Genomic DNA, 14,373 nt, shown 5'->3' on the forward strand with positions numbered 1-14,373 from the left:
ATTTAATTGGATACTCCTTGGCCAATTTGTGACGTAGATAATAACATTCCAAAATCTTCATGTCCAGTTTGCTATATAGCCGTCTGATGCTATCCTTGATGAACTCTGCTTCCATCCTCTTTGCTACGCTGGGTGGGGTGGGTGTCCGTACCTTAATCCTATGGCTTATAGGTAGGTATAACCTTATATTTTTGGCATTTCTTCAAAAATGCTACGTCCTTATGAAGCGATGCGATGGTTTTCTTCAATCCGATGAATTTATTTGTTGTAACTTAATTATATTAATAGATGCTTAGTGGATATTGGAGCAATTCCACGCCAAATAGCGAATTGGTTGGATATGACTCTCTTTGGTTTGAATATTGATCATTTTACAAAAAAAGAGCTAGGGTCTTTCCTATTTTGTTTTCTGTAAATAAGATCAGATAATTCAGCGTAGTCTGAAAAATCATTGAGACTACTTAAAACTAAGGACGATTTTTTTTAAATTTCCTAAGTCGATGGTCCCTTCAATATCGAGTTATGAAGAGTTGACTGTGTTTAGAAGAAGGTAAACTGAAAAGAATAATCAGATCGAAACAATCAACTGCTTCTTCATCTTGCATTTCAAGCTTATCGCATATTAGCTTACTGCGTGCTCTCAGCTTAGTGTTCTAGATGAACTTCCGCAGTTATTAATTGAGAGCTTTCGATGCTTGTACCATTTTTGCATTAGTATAATTGTGTGCCAAGTACAACCATACTCTATGCCCAGGGAAGTCGAGAAATTTTTCAACCCGAAAAATTCCTAGACCGGACCGGGAATCAAACCCTGCCACCTCCAGCATGGTCTTGCTTTGTAGCTGTGCCCAAGCATGGAAAAAATCATTCACTTAACGTTCAATTTGGAATCACCAATGAACATTTTTTCGCTGTGATAAACAATCTCCGCAGCCCTGCCTGTGGAGAGTTACGCGTTCACGCAACAGGATAAGATGGAACGAAAACATGAAAAGGTTGACAGCGTTTATTGATGTTTATGTTCATCCATTGATTCATTCCCACGTTACTTGCTTCGCATTCTGAATGATTGTCAAAAGGATCGCAAATGAATGCATTCTTTCGTTCGCAAAGATTCTTCGCGAAAGATTCTAATCGCATAACGTTGCCGTGTTTTATTTAGCCAGAAGTGTACTTCTGTGTGCTGTTTCAATTTTACTAAATCATCAACCCGTGATCGCAAAAATCAAAGTAAGTATTTGACAATATAATAGATCTCTGCAATTCATATATACATATATACTATTAAAATTTCCAGAAAGAAACGACGTTGTACGCAGAAAAACACCCTACTGCATGTTATCCAGGTGGAAAACGGGAAGTTCCTCTGCAAAGCCAGTGAAAATTGTAATTATAAGCAAGATACGCTAATGCCGGGGAATTTTAAAAGGCATGTTTTTAAAATGCACCAGGATGTTTACGCGGCAATGGATTTACCTGCCCCGCCAACTGAGAAAGCAGCTGAACCGGCTAAGAAAAAATCTAGAAAGCTACCTGTGGAAAAGAACAGAGAAACCGTCCTTCTTGGCACTTTGCAGTTAGCTACTGTCAATCACCTCCCACATTCGTTCCCGGAAATGGAAGGATTCAAAACATTGGTAGGTCCTCTCTATGATGCCACCGAAATCACTGCCAATCGTAAAACTGTGGCCGGTTTGGTGGACAACTCAGCATGTATAGCTCGGCAGCTCATATCAGCAGAATTCAAACAACAACCGCTGATAACAATCGAAGTTGATGGAGCATCCAGAGGAAGTCGCCACTTCGTTGGAATCAGTGCGCGAATCATTATTGATTATAAAGTTGTAGTTCGTAATCTCGGTAAATATGTTTCTGATCAATTCACTAACCAACTAACGTGTAAGTTTATCGTACACGCTAGAGGCACTTTTGTGTTAACAAAACATTACAACGGGAGTGAGACAGGTTAGAAAGGCCCAAGAAAAATACCTTACAACTAAACCCTTAGGGCTAACAAGAATATTTTTTCCCTTTTTCGCCAGTGCAGTGGTCCAGGATACAAAATTATCAAGACAAAAGTTAGGTCAATCCTAATTTTTGAAACGACTAAAATATTTCAACCATACAAACTTTACTCAAGACTCCAAATCTATAAAACTTACTAAAAGTTCTGTCTTCCTAATTTTCAATCCTAGAGCACTGTGCAGTGTTGATTTTTCGAAGCATGAATCGACGTAAGCAACCTTTGTAAGGTAAAATTTGATAGTCTTTAAAATTTGCTCCAGACTTTGGCAAATGGTGGGATGCTATGAAGTGATCTGCAAAATATCTGAGGATTTTTTTTTTCCTTTTTAAATTTATTAAATTTGTTTTGCTTTAATTATAATTCTAGCCATCAAAGAGACTCAAGAAAGGCAAACGAAGGAAAACTTGAAGACGCTGATAGAAAATGTATTGGATGATTTCGAAGTTAAACTGCATCAGGTGTATGCTGTCACTCACGACAACGGAGCAAATATGGTTGCCTCTGTTTCCGAGATGAAGAAGTCACTCGAGAAAGCTAACATCGATCTAAAATTTCTTACGGATCAAAGTTTCGAAGACACCTGCGATGAGGATATTGATCGGCCTGATACGGTAGATGGTGCGGATGAGCAAATCGAGGCTGACGATGCTGACTCCGAGGCAGATGATGAAGATGATGATTTTAATAATGGCAAAGATGGAAGAAATGAAACAACGGAGACTCCACCGGTCTCCACAGATCCCTTTGATGCCTCGATGCAGGACATTTTGTGTAGCGTTCGATGTGCAGCACATACTGCACAGCTGGCAGTATGGGACGTTATCAAGCCGTATGAAAAACGAATCCGAAAAATTCAAAAACTGGTTATTAAATTACGACAAACTGAATACCACAAATTCGTCAAACAACATGATGCCCACCTTCCACCGATCAGTAATAAGACCCGATGGAACAGCACCTATATGTGATGTTGAAGTCTCTATTGAAGCAAAAACAATTCTTCAGCATGCTTAAAAAGGCTTATCCGGAAATTGGTAAGTATGCGATTTTTTATAATGTTTTTCATGATTGCTCATAAAGATTTAAAATAGTGCTTTGAACTTTATTACACCTCTTCCCCATCGTTGCGTATTTTCCTATATCTTATATATGGCTCGTCATAAAACAAAGAACTTCCCTCTGCTCTTTAAACGTTGTTTTTAACGCTGCAATTGATAATCACTCAATTAGTTTTCTTTTTAATGATTACAGATTTCTCACCACATTGGAAATTCATTGAAAGATTTTGCGAGGCATTTGAAGCACCATTTGTTCTCACCATGCAACTTCAAAAGTGACACGTCGTATTGAGCGATTTCTATGCATACTGGCTAGTATGTCAGGCGAATTTGATTAGGTTGAAATAAAATTGTTTAGCTCAACGACTACTGGAAGCATGTCAACGGCGTTTACAGAAGCTCACTGAATCAAATCAGTTCAAGGCCTGCGCATATCTTGACCCTCGATTCAATTACCTGGGATCGAAAAGAATTTCATCGAAAAATAAAGAGCTTGTACAAGTAGGTTTTTTTTTCTGCAGCTCATCATGTCTCTACTATGTTCTTATATGATATTTTTTTTCCATAATTTTGTAGGAGTTTCTTATTAAACTGCATGGTTGCGTTAACGGAAAAATCGATCAAACTGTTGATGCTCCAAGTATCAACACGGATGAAGATGATCTGGAGACTATTTTGGCAGGATTTTTTGACGAGGATTCACAAGGCAGCTCATCGTTGACAAGTAACACTTCTTTTGCTCAAAAACTGAAGCAGCTTGAGACGAGGGAGAAGGTCCATCTACCAGCTATGAGAAACCAGTGCATTTTGATTTGCTAGCATACTGGGAAGGTCAGAAGTTCACAAGCCCTGAACTTTGCAGAGTGGCTATGATTGTTTTATCGGCTTCAGCTACGCAGGTGTCAGTCGAGCGTGGTTTTAGTGCATTGAAGTTAATGTTGAGTGATCAAAGAATGAATCTGACGGCTGGTGCTATCGAAAATGCTTTGCTACTCAATCTTAATCCAGACATTCTTCCTCGAATCGTGGCTTCGATTGATGGAGATCATATCTAGTAGATGATCTGTTTTTGAAGAAATAAAATCAAATGAAATAATCATATTTTGCACAAAATAATATCTCGATCTTTTTTATTTTTACCGTTGTCACAGACAGACAGATAGACAGACGAAACATTCTAGAAACTGGTACCAACCTTATTCATCCGTGAACTTGTGTAGCCAAAATTTTGCATATTGTTCATAGGTGTGGATATGATTCGTGAGCATAACGCAAAACTTGTTTTTTAAAGGACGTCGTATAACGGTAAAATGGCGACGTTACATCTTCATTTGAATGTACTCTGAGAGACCACGATTGCATGGCTTTTATGTTGCCTAGCCTCTAGAAATCCAACGGCTGATTGACAATGGCACTCAAAAGTCGATCATATGTGAATTTGGCGGACAATTTTACCAAGGGAAACTTGTTGGACTAAGGAATACCGTGAACGCATTGCTCTGTGATGAAGTTCTAACGACCGGTTCCTTGAAGAACACTATAGCAAAAATAAACTTTGTATTACTGCAAAAAATGACATTTTGCGAAATGCAAATCCACAGCAAGCAAAAAATGTTGCAAAATCGGAGTCTGGGGGATAGTTGTGCCTTGATGCTGGGGTAGCTGGAGAAGATGCAGTGCAACTTTTCACATCAAGAAAGACACCAACATTCTAAAAGAACATAATAATCAGTCTAAATTGCCGTTTTTTGTCTGGCTGATGGTAAATCGCTGGTACTGGTTCCGGGTAGACTGTCTCTGTGAATCGCTTGCACAGAACTTGCTGTCGTGAGCCGAATAATTGATTTGGTGTTTCAAGGGTTATTTGACAAGCTTCATGTTTTCTGTGCTAAAAGGAGAAGAAGCTGTGTTATTGGGTAAACGGAACGATGGTCTATTTCTTCTGAAACAATTATCGGATCGGGAGTTCGTAGTAGACCCAAAACACGTGCACTGCTAACTTTTCCAGTATTTTTGGTGGCGTAGATACGGACACAGAGATCTGCAACCGCTGTTGAAGGTAGTGCGTGAGGATTTGGGACACGGGTTGAAAATAGGTCCTAGTGAAGTTCAGCAGATTTGTGCTTGTTACTGTTTTAACGGAAGATGTCCATGAAGATGACACTTTCCCGAAAACGTTTACGACAATAACGATCACTGTTGGAGAGCTGACTCATAACGTTTGGCCTGGTCCAGGGAGGTCTGATGGAAGTAGCAACACCAGGATACATATATGATACCTGAGATCTTGATAACGTTTGGTTAAACGACATTGGATTCGGTTGGGTCTTCAGAAAGATGAGGAATGTCACTGATAAAATACAAAGGCGCAATGGTATTCCCTGAAGTACCGTGCCGATTCAAATTTCGGACACTTAAACTCGAATTTCGGACACTTTTAAAAGTTGATTATCTCGGTCGAATATGATCCACATGTCTTGTAAATTTTAATTTGTTTTGACTAGTGCCTCCACGATCATGTAACATTATTACTTTGTTTCTAACTGGATGTAATATTTAATTAAAAATGAAAGTGTCCGAAATTTGAATCGTCCGAAATTTGAATCGGAACGGTACGACGAAGATTTTGATTAACTCCAGAAACCAAGTAAAATACTTTTCCGACTCTTCCCAAGGCGCTTCTTTCTTTGATGCGTAGCGTTAAAATGACGTTGAAACACTTCGACATTAAAACCGCCTACTTGTATGGTAAACTAGATCAGTAGTTATGTATGCATAGACTCAAGAATGCAATCGTGCATTCATACATAACAAAAAAATTGATTCACGTGTGAACGTTCACGAAACAATCTTGTGAATCCCATTCTGGCAAAAGAATGACAATCATGCGCATTCATCTGCTTTGATGTCATTCATTTTCTCGACTCATTCCTTTGGGGTTCATCTGTATCAACGTTCAGGTTAGTTCATTTGGAGAGATTTCATTAATTTGTGAGCGAACGGAAAGTAGCTGCCAAAACAATGAGCTGAGTTACCAAGAGTAATGTGAGTGAATGACCATTTCCATCCTTGGCTGTGCCTTTACCGACAGAGCTAAGGGAGGCCCCGTGTTCATAAAACGCACACTCTTATACGTCTTTTGAAAACATGAAACATACGCTATGTTCATGAAATCATGAGTCATTTGTCCCATTTCGGAGACTGGATATGTTCCCGTGCGGAATTGCTTCAAAGCCGGACACTTGGCTAGGGAATGCCAATCCAATTATTCTTGCCGGCACTGTGAGGTTTGCCACCACACACTGATGTGTTTCAAACCGAAGGGGAAAGGTGATAAAAGGGTTTCGGCTGCTGAAAGCAACAAACCTTCTCCTCCCGAGGATTCAACTCTGATTCCGTCCAAGTCGCAAACATGGCAGCTACAAATGCATTGTTGTCTGGTGCGGTCCCCCAGCATGTATCACAGGTGCTGTTGGCAATGGCTGTCGTTATAATTGAGGATGAAAATGGCTGCCGCCAACACGCTCGCGCTCTTCTAGACTCAGGGTCGGAGAGCAATTTTATCACTGAGCGATTGAGTCAGTTGATGAAGGTAACTCGCGACCGAGTAGATATATCGGTGCTCGGGATCAGGCAAGTGACCACCAAGGTTAAACAAAGGGTACACGCATCAGTGTGCTCACGAGTGTCTCAGTTCTCACGTGAACAAGACTTTCTGGTTCTCCCGAAGGTGACGGTGAACCTGCCAACCTGCCTGTTTCGCTTCCATCTCGCTCTCTACAAATTATTTGCAATGTATCGATACTTGATAAGTTAGACGCATTGATCTCTCGTTTCTGCTCCTGCGAGGATGTTGAGTCAGGCAAAGCTCACTCGCTGGAGGAAACACGCTGTGAGGATATCTTCGTTAGCACGGTTCAACGAGGATCAGACGGTCGGTACACTGTCTCATTACCGAAGAATGAAAACGCCATCTCATGGTTGGGCGAGTCAAGGGACATCGCATATCGGCATCTACAAGCAACGGAATGCAGACTGGGTAAGGATTCATCGCTTCGTCAACAGTACAATGCGTTTATGGCGGAGTACATCAAGCTCAGTCATATGCGAGAGGTGGAGGAAACGGATAAGGAGATGGTAAATCGGTGCTATCTTCGACACCACCCCGTATTCAAGGAGGCAAGTACCACTACTAAGGTGGGGGTGTATCCCTCAGTTGTAGGACAAGGCAGCTCATGCTTGTTTCGGACGTAGAGAAAATGTTCCAACAAATCCTTCCTCGTCTATCTTCTGGAACGTGTCTTGCAGTGTATTCTCTGGCGCTTTTTACCTGCGGAGGTTGTTAAGATCTACGAGCTCAACACGGTTACTGATGGCAAAAAATCGGCACCGTTTCTGGAAACCTCTGACCGCTCAAGCAGCTGGCATTGGATGAGAAGGACCATTATCCGCTCCCGGCGAGAGCGGTTCATGAAGACACCTACATGGATGATGTCATCACAAAAGCGGACGAAAAAGTAACAGCAACCAGCTTGCGGGTACAACTGGATCCAATGATGTCAAGTGGTGGATTCAATCTTCAAACTGTCCGACCGTGTTGGAAGGAATTCCTGAAGAAGATCTAGCGATTCGGTTATCAGAAGAGGTTGATTTGGACGTGGATGTCCTAGATACACCACTTAATAAACGATACGTGCTGTCAGTAATCGTCACACTGTTTGACCCTTTGGGGCTCTTGGAAGATATTTATGCAACAGTTATGGGCATTACGTGACGGACAAGGTCAAATGCTTGATTGGGATCAGTCGCTACCATCGACGGTGGGTGAGACCTGGAGAAAATTCCACGAACAGTTATCACTGTTCAATGAAATACGCATTGACCGTTGTGTCATCACTTCGAATGCTCTCCGAGATCCACGAAAGGCGAGCACTCATTGCGGCAGAGATTTTCGAAAAGTCACACAATCGATACGGTTCATGGGCAGGTCGTACTTCTGGATAGATTCCACCTGAGTTCTGCGTTTGATAGAGGCTCCTCCAATGATTTGGACTACCTTCGTTGCAAACAGAGTGTCAAAAATACAATCGTTTACCCAGCAATCTCAGTGGCGACTCGTTTCAGGAATTCAGAATCCCGCAGATCTTATCTCCAGAGGGATTTCACCGGAAGCCATCGTGAACAATTCGTTCTGGTGGCAAGGACCGAGCTGGCTAGAGGAAGAAGAAGGTCAATGGCCAAACCTGCCACCTAATTCACCAGTTGGAGAAGGAGATGAGGAAAAACGGTGGACTGTAGTTGCTGCCCCAGCCTCTGTATTCGCTGAATTCAACGCTGAAGTTTTCGAGGCAGAATAGAAGGCGTTGTCCGAAGGGGAGACAGTTGCGAGAGGATCGGCGTTGCGGTGGTTCAATCAATTCATATCGACAGATCAACTAATTCAGCTTGGCGGCTGTTTGAAGCATTCCATGGAAATGGAGGAAAAAACATCTACTGTTGAGCGTTGTAAGACTTCACCTCTGGCCGTTAGGAGGATGTCAGACGTGCTTCCGCTCGAAACCATCCACTGTCTAACAACAGATGGGGGATCTACCATCGTCACGAGTCACGATATCGCGCCCTTTTTCACGAACGGTCGGGGACTACTTCGGTCCGATCTACGTAAGACTTGCTGCAAGGCTTCCGGCAGTCAAGGTCTATGTAGCGATTTTCATTTGTATGTGTACCGAGTCCATGCATAATGGAACTTGTCTCGGATTTGTCAACCGACAGATTTCTTCAGGCACTGAGACGGTTTATCGCCAGGCGAGAGCGGTGTACCGATATTTTTTTTCCGACAATGGCACCAACTTTGTTGGTGCACGGAATAAGTTGCAGAACTTCTTCAAGTTGCTCAAGAACAATGAACACCGTGAAGCTGTCACCAGGGAATTAGCCAAGGAAGGAATACAGTGGCACTTCAACCTTCCGAGCGCGCCACACTTCGGAGGCTTATGGGAAGCTGCAGTTCGTTCGGCCAATACCCATTTACTGAAGACATGAGTGCACTGCTCACTCAAGTTGAAGCATGCCTTAACTCTCGTCCGCTCACTCCCATGTCCGATGATCCGAATGATCTACAGCCGTGAACGCGTGCTCACTTTCGGGTTGGAGAATCACTACAAGCGTTTCCCGAGCCAGACTTTACAGACGTTCCTCTAAATCGACTCAATCAATGGAAGCTGACCCAGAGAATGCTGCAAGACTTCTGGAAGCGCTGGCGAAGAGAGTACTTGTGCCAGCTTCAAGGACGAGCGAGACGATGGAAACCAGCTGTTTCCATCGATGTCGGAACGCTAGTCATCATTAGGGATGATAATCAACTTCCTATGCACTGGAAGATGGGGCGTATAGTCAAGGTACACCCCGGTAAAGACGGAACCGTAAGAGTGGTCACCTTGAAAACCGCTACAGGACTGCTAATTCGCCCGGTGGAGAAAATTTGTATTCTACCAGTCCAGGACGGCAACGACTAACCAGAGTCAACAATCCAGCTCGAATGAATATCCCTCCTATCCCTATCCCACGAAGAGGCTCTTTTTTGACGTAGGACTACGTCTGTGATTTCTAGATCTTTGGGGGTACACTTTGTGTAAACCGAAAATGGAACATGTAACAAAAATATGAAAGATTTTACCATCAACGTCAACAAGACCAAATCGTTGGATTTCATCACACACAACCCTTCCTACCTAACAGCGACAGCACGAATCAAGAAGGTAAGAGCTGCTTTTGCGAGTATACGAAATGTGCCAAAATTCAAACGTGAAATCTGTGTTGTTATACGCCAGCGAGACGTGGTATGTATCAACGGAGAACACTCAAAAGCTGTAGGTCTTCATCAACCGCTGCCTGCGGTTTATAATTCATGCCAGGTGGCCTCATAACTGCATCTCGAACGCTGAACTCCATCGTCGTTTCCATGTCGTTTTCAGAAACCAATCTCAACAGAAATTCGAGAATGTAGGTGGACGTGGGTCAGCCACACACTACGCTGGATTGGAACCTGGTAGGACATCGCAGCAGCGGCAGACTCAGGGCCCCATGGCTGCGGAAGCTCACCAAGGAAATAAGGGAAGTCGACAAAAGCGAGCAGCCGCCCAGGATGGAAATCTCTGTGCAGGATACATAAGTAAGTAAATTACATGCTCTGATTTAAATAAACCGATTAAGTTGTCACTAACCTATTACCAGATTCCTTTCGGAAATCGTCATCCGATAATTTCTTGCAGTGATGCAACCAACCGGCACATCTCGTCACGACAAGACGATAATCATGTACAATGGAAAGCGGAAATAAGCGTGAAGGATGTAAACCGAGGCGGCGTCGGACCTTCTCTTATACAACATATCCTCCTGTCAAGAACAAGAAGATGGCATTCCTCCGCAGCAACTGAGACTAACAAGCTACTCGTGCGCTGTAACCAACCTACTTGCCTGCCTGGCTGGATTCAATAATGTCGTCCCGGCTGACAGCGTGATGATGACATACATACTGACTGCCCAGCAGCACCCGCCTTCAGTGCAGTGCAATACGTTTTGTTGTTCGTTGGGCGGAAGCGGAGATGGGATTGTTTTGTTTTAACGAGTAGATAATGGCATTATGTGTACACGGGCTGCAGTCGAAGTAGGTCGTGCGTGTTTGCAATCCTTCCTACCGGCGGGGGCCTACTGCGATCGAATGGCAATTAGAGCGCTGTGGAACGTTTTTGCGATCGAACCCGGCGGCAGAATAATACAAATGATCGTGATAACAATAACAATCATGCGGGGGGTTTTTGTGCTGAAAAAGCATCGACAAGATTCGGCATTATGGTTTGCTATTTTTCATTTTAACCATGGTTGCTCTTTTCGCTCGCTGCGAGCCACCGTCATCGGGTGGGTTTGAGTTGAAGCAACAGAGTAAGCGCCTTAAGGGGTGCTTTGATTGATGATTCTTTTTTTTTATGCGGGGGAGACGAAGTGGATATTTATGAAAATTGCCACTCATTCATGCATCGTCGTTTCGGTGCCTACTGTGGTGCTTGTGTACGGGGATGGAAAAATCCACCACAGCCTTCCATGGAGGTCTTGCAGAGCGTTTTTCTTTTCCTCAGTGGGTGGAAGGAATTAAGATAACGACGTGTGAAAACATTTTGGATGCCATTTTAAGCTTTCTTGCTCGGCTGCTACTCACCAAGACGGATGGAAAGGATGAAAAAGAGGTTTCTCTTCAGCGCACTCGAGTGAAGCGGTTTCATCTCAACGCTGTTAATAATTAATATTTAATAAGTGACTGGAGAGGAAAAAGGACTTGGCGGAATGAGGGTTCAGCAATGAGGCAACAGACACTGATTGGAAGCTTTGATACACCCCTGGTCACGAATCGGAGCGTTACACTGCCAGGGATGCCAGATTTGAAGACATGGCTTCATTTTGAAGACTTTTGAAATTATGTGAAGACAATTGTTTTTCGCAGTCAAGTTGAAGTTTGGGAATGGATGTAGATTTGTAAAGATTTTTCAAATCTTGGAGCATATAAAAAATATGTGGGCTTCATTTACTATTTGTCTATATAAAACTTGACATACAGCGTATTTGGCTCTGGCAAATGGAAAATATAACTGCGATGAAGTTTTTCAATCTACAAAGATGCTTTTTTTCTGGACTGCTCAAAGATTCCCACAGTTTTTTTTTTTTAATTCTATGAAGCTCCTGAAGTTTAAACAATTTCTTTAATTTCCCTGAAAGCGAATGTTTTCTTTAATTCATTAGCGAGATTTTTAGCACCATGGCTAGTTTATTTCGACCTTAAGCTAATGGAACTGTCATAAGACTATCTGATCTTCCCTGAAGTTGTCGTAACTTCCCTTGAAATTCTTCGGAAGCTTTAAGTACTGCCCTGAACTTAATAGAACTGTCTTAAGATTCATTAACAACCTCTGAACTTCGGTGGAGCTTTCAACAATTTTATGAAATTTTCACATCCCTGGTGGTTTCTGGAGCACTTGAACGTTTGGGAGCATTGCAACATTTCATGACATTTATTTCTGAAATTAATGGAACTGTTATCATGTTCCCTGCAGATCACCCAACTCTAGAAACTGCCCGAGCGTAGCTCGTTCGTGAAACTTGCTTAAAGATCTCCTTAACCTTTGACTGTCTGACGTCTATATTTGCATAAATCTTCCCGTCTCCTTTCATTACACGCAAATATTCACAGTGATGCCGGGTTTGTTTTGGCCTCCAGTCGTTCCTATCTCTTTCATTTCCATGAAGAAAGGTGAAAAGAGGACGGCTAAAAGAGAGGTTAGCTTCTGCATGCAGTGACTTATTGAAGCTCTGCTGCATATTTGAGAGCTCCTCCTGTTCGTTTAACAGTATGCTTGGTTTATTTCACCCCACAAAACGTTAAATAGAGATAATATTCTAGATCATGACCATGAAAAGTGTGATTCACGCTAATTTCAAGTTCATTTTAAATTACCTTTGTGGACTTATAAGAGTGCCTTTGAGGACATTAACTTTTTGTCATCTTGCCGATTTTCATGTTGCATGAATGCGATGCCAAGCCCTCAAGCAGAGTTGCGACCTATCACAATCACCATCATCAAACAGCTGATGGTAGTAACGCTTTGTACATTCCTATCAATGTGCTCGTGGAAGCTCTCTCCATGACCATCCATCAAGTTGACGAAAGAAGTAAAAAGCAACTGGTGAATGTCGTCTTTGGTGGTGATCCATCACCGATCTGGTCAATCCCGACAATCACAACACTCATCTGTGCTCGTTTTGAAGCAATTGCTGCTTTGCTTGCTTATGTGAATGAGCCCAACAGCTTCCGTTTAATGTTGCCTGCTTTGTTTGTAACTCACACAGTCGTGCCTGCCGAGATGAACTTGGAATGCGAAGGCATTGCTTTCATTTTCTTCTGTCGTTTCGCTTTTTTTCATGATCGCACTGCAGAAGTCTTCACTGTTTTCGTTGTGCTTTTCATTATCAGCAGCGGGTGTAACGATTTCCTTGTGAGCAGCGACCATTACTGGTGATTGTTGTTTGCCATGGCTCTACCTCTCACTGCGTGACAAAACGATCTGTAAGCGATAGTCGGTTGATGCGAAGACGAGTGTCACGTGAGTGTCATGATATTTTGGATAACTGCCCTCAAGGTCTGACCCAACTAGAAACAACACCAATTAGGTTCAGTGGTTGCGGAGGAATATGGACTCTCCATACGGTAATTACAGGCCAAGTTTTGTAAAATCATGAAGTTTGATATATCGCACGATGGGTGTTGGTTCTTGTTGAGAATTTGACAGTTCCCCGAGGAAACTGGAACGTTTCCGGGGGCACCGGAATATGCCCGAGAGAGCTAATGTGAGTTGGAAAAAATTATGTTCACCGTGTGTATAATTATTACAGAACAGGAAAGCCGAATGCTGGCTCAAAGCGACCCCAACGGAAACCGGAATAACTCCGGAACCATGTTTTGATCCAAATTTTGATTCCAAACCATGTTTTGATTCCAAATTTTGAATAGATTGCCGATAGAATGCACTTTGTTATGCAGAAAAATATTGAGTTTTGTTAGCTAATAAACAGTTGGAATCTATGCAAATTTCGACGTTACCCAAGTAACAATTTTGGTTTTATGAGGGTTCTGTAGACCATGATTTAGACATCATCCAAAAAAAATGAAAGAAAGTTACGAGAATTTCTGGTCACTTCGTTGAAAAGACTGCGAGAACATATCAGGTTTTTTGGAAAAGATTTGGGCTCTTCTAGGAAGCTTCAAGTACACTTAAAGATAGTTCCATTAGCATTAGGAAAACTGTAGCATTTTTTTCAAAAAAGACGTCCAAAGAGCTGGAAGAGAATTGTAAAAAAATAAAGAAGTTCCAAGAAGCTCAGGGAAGCTAGGCCTAGAGATCTACAGGGAAGATCTGAGGTCTCAAGGACAGTAACTTCAGGGATATTCCCAGAATTTAAGGAAAATCCAATCTTTGGACGAAGTTTGGAAAGATCTGGACAGTTTCAAGAATTTCGCGAATATTTAGATATCCTTTAAGAAGTTCCGAGAATTTCAGAGAAGTCTAGGAAAACACAAAACAGTTTTTTGAAATTGTTCAGGAACTTCTGGTAAATCCGGAGAACTTCAGGCTTGTTTGAAGATTGTTCGGACAATTCCATTTATTTCAGATCTTCAGAGAAGCACTTCAGGAGAATTGCGTGAACTTCAGTAAAGCGCCGAGACCATCAATGAAGATCAGA

At 42.3% G+C, this 14,373-nt stretch overlaps 1 protein-coding gene and 1 pseudogene across 1 annotated transcript in view; one reads left to right on the forward strand and one right to left on the reverse strand.

Annotated features, from left to right (window-relative positions):
- beat-VII (beaten path VII) overlaps positions 1–14,373 on the reverse strand; it is a 495,135-nt gene that overhangs the window by 196,936 nt on the left and 283,826 nt on the right. The gene's annotated exons all lie outside the window — the stretch shown is intronic.
- On the forward strand, positions 161–4,139 carry LOC135699033 (uncharacterized; annotated as a pseudogene).

The sequence above is a fragment of the Ochlerotatus camptorhynchus genome, unplaced genomic scaffold (assembly GCF_037179485.1).
Source record: "Ochlerotatus camptorhynchus isolate MF236.1 unplaced genomic scaffold, CSIRO-AGI_Acam_v1.1 ptg000102l, whole genome shotgun sequence".
NCBI lineage: Eukaryota > Metazoa > Arthropoda > Insecta > Diptera > Culicidae > Ochlerotatus > Ochlerotatus camptorhynchus.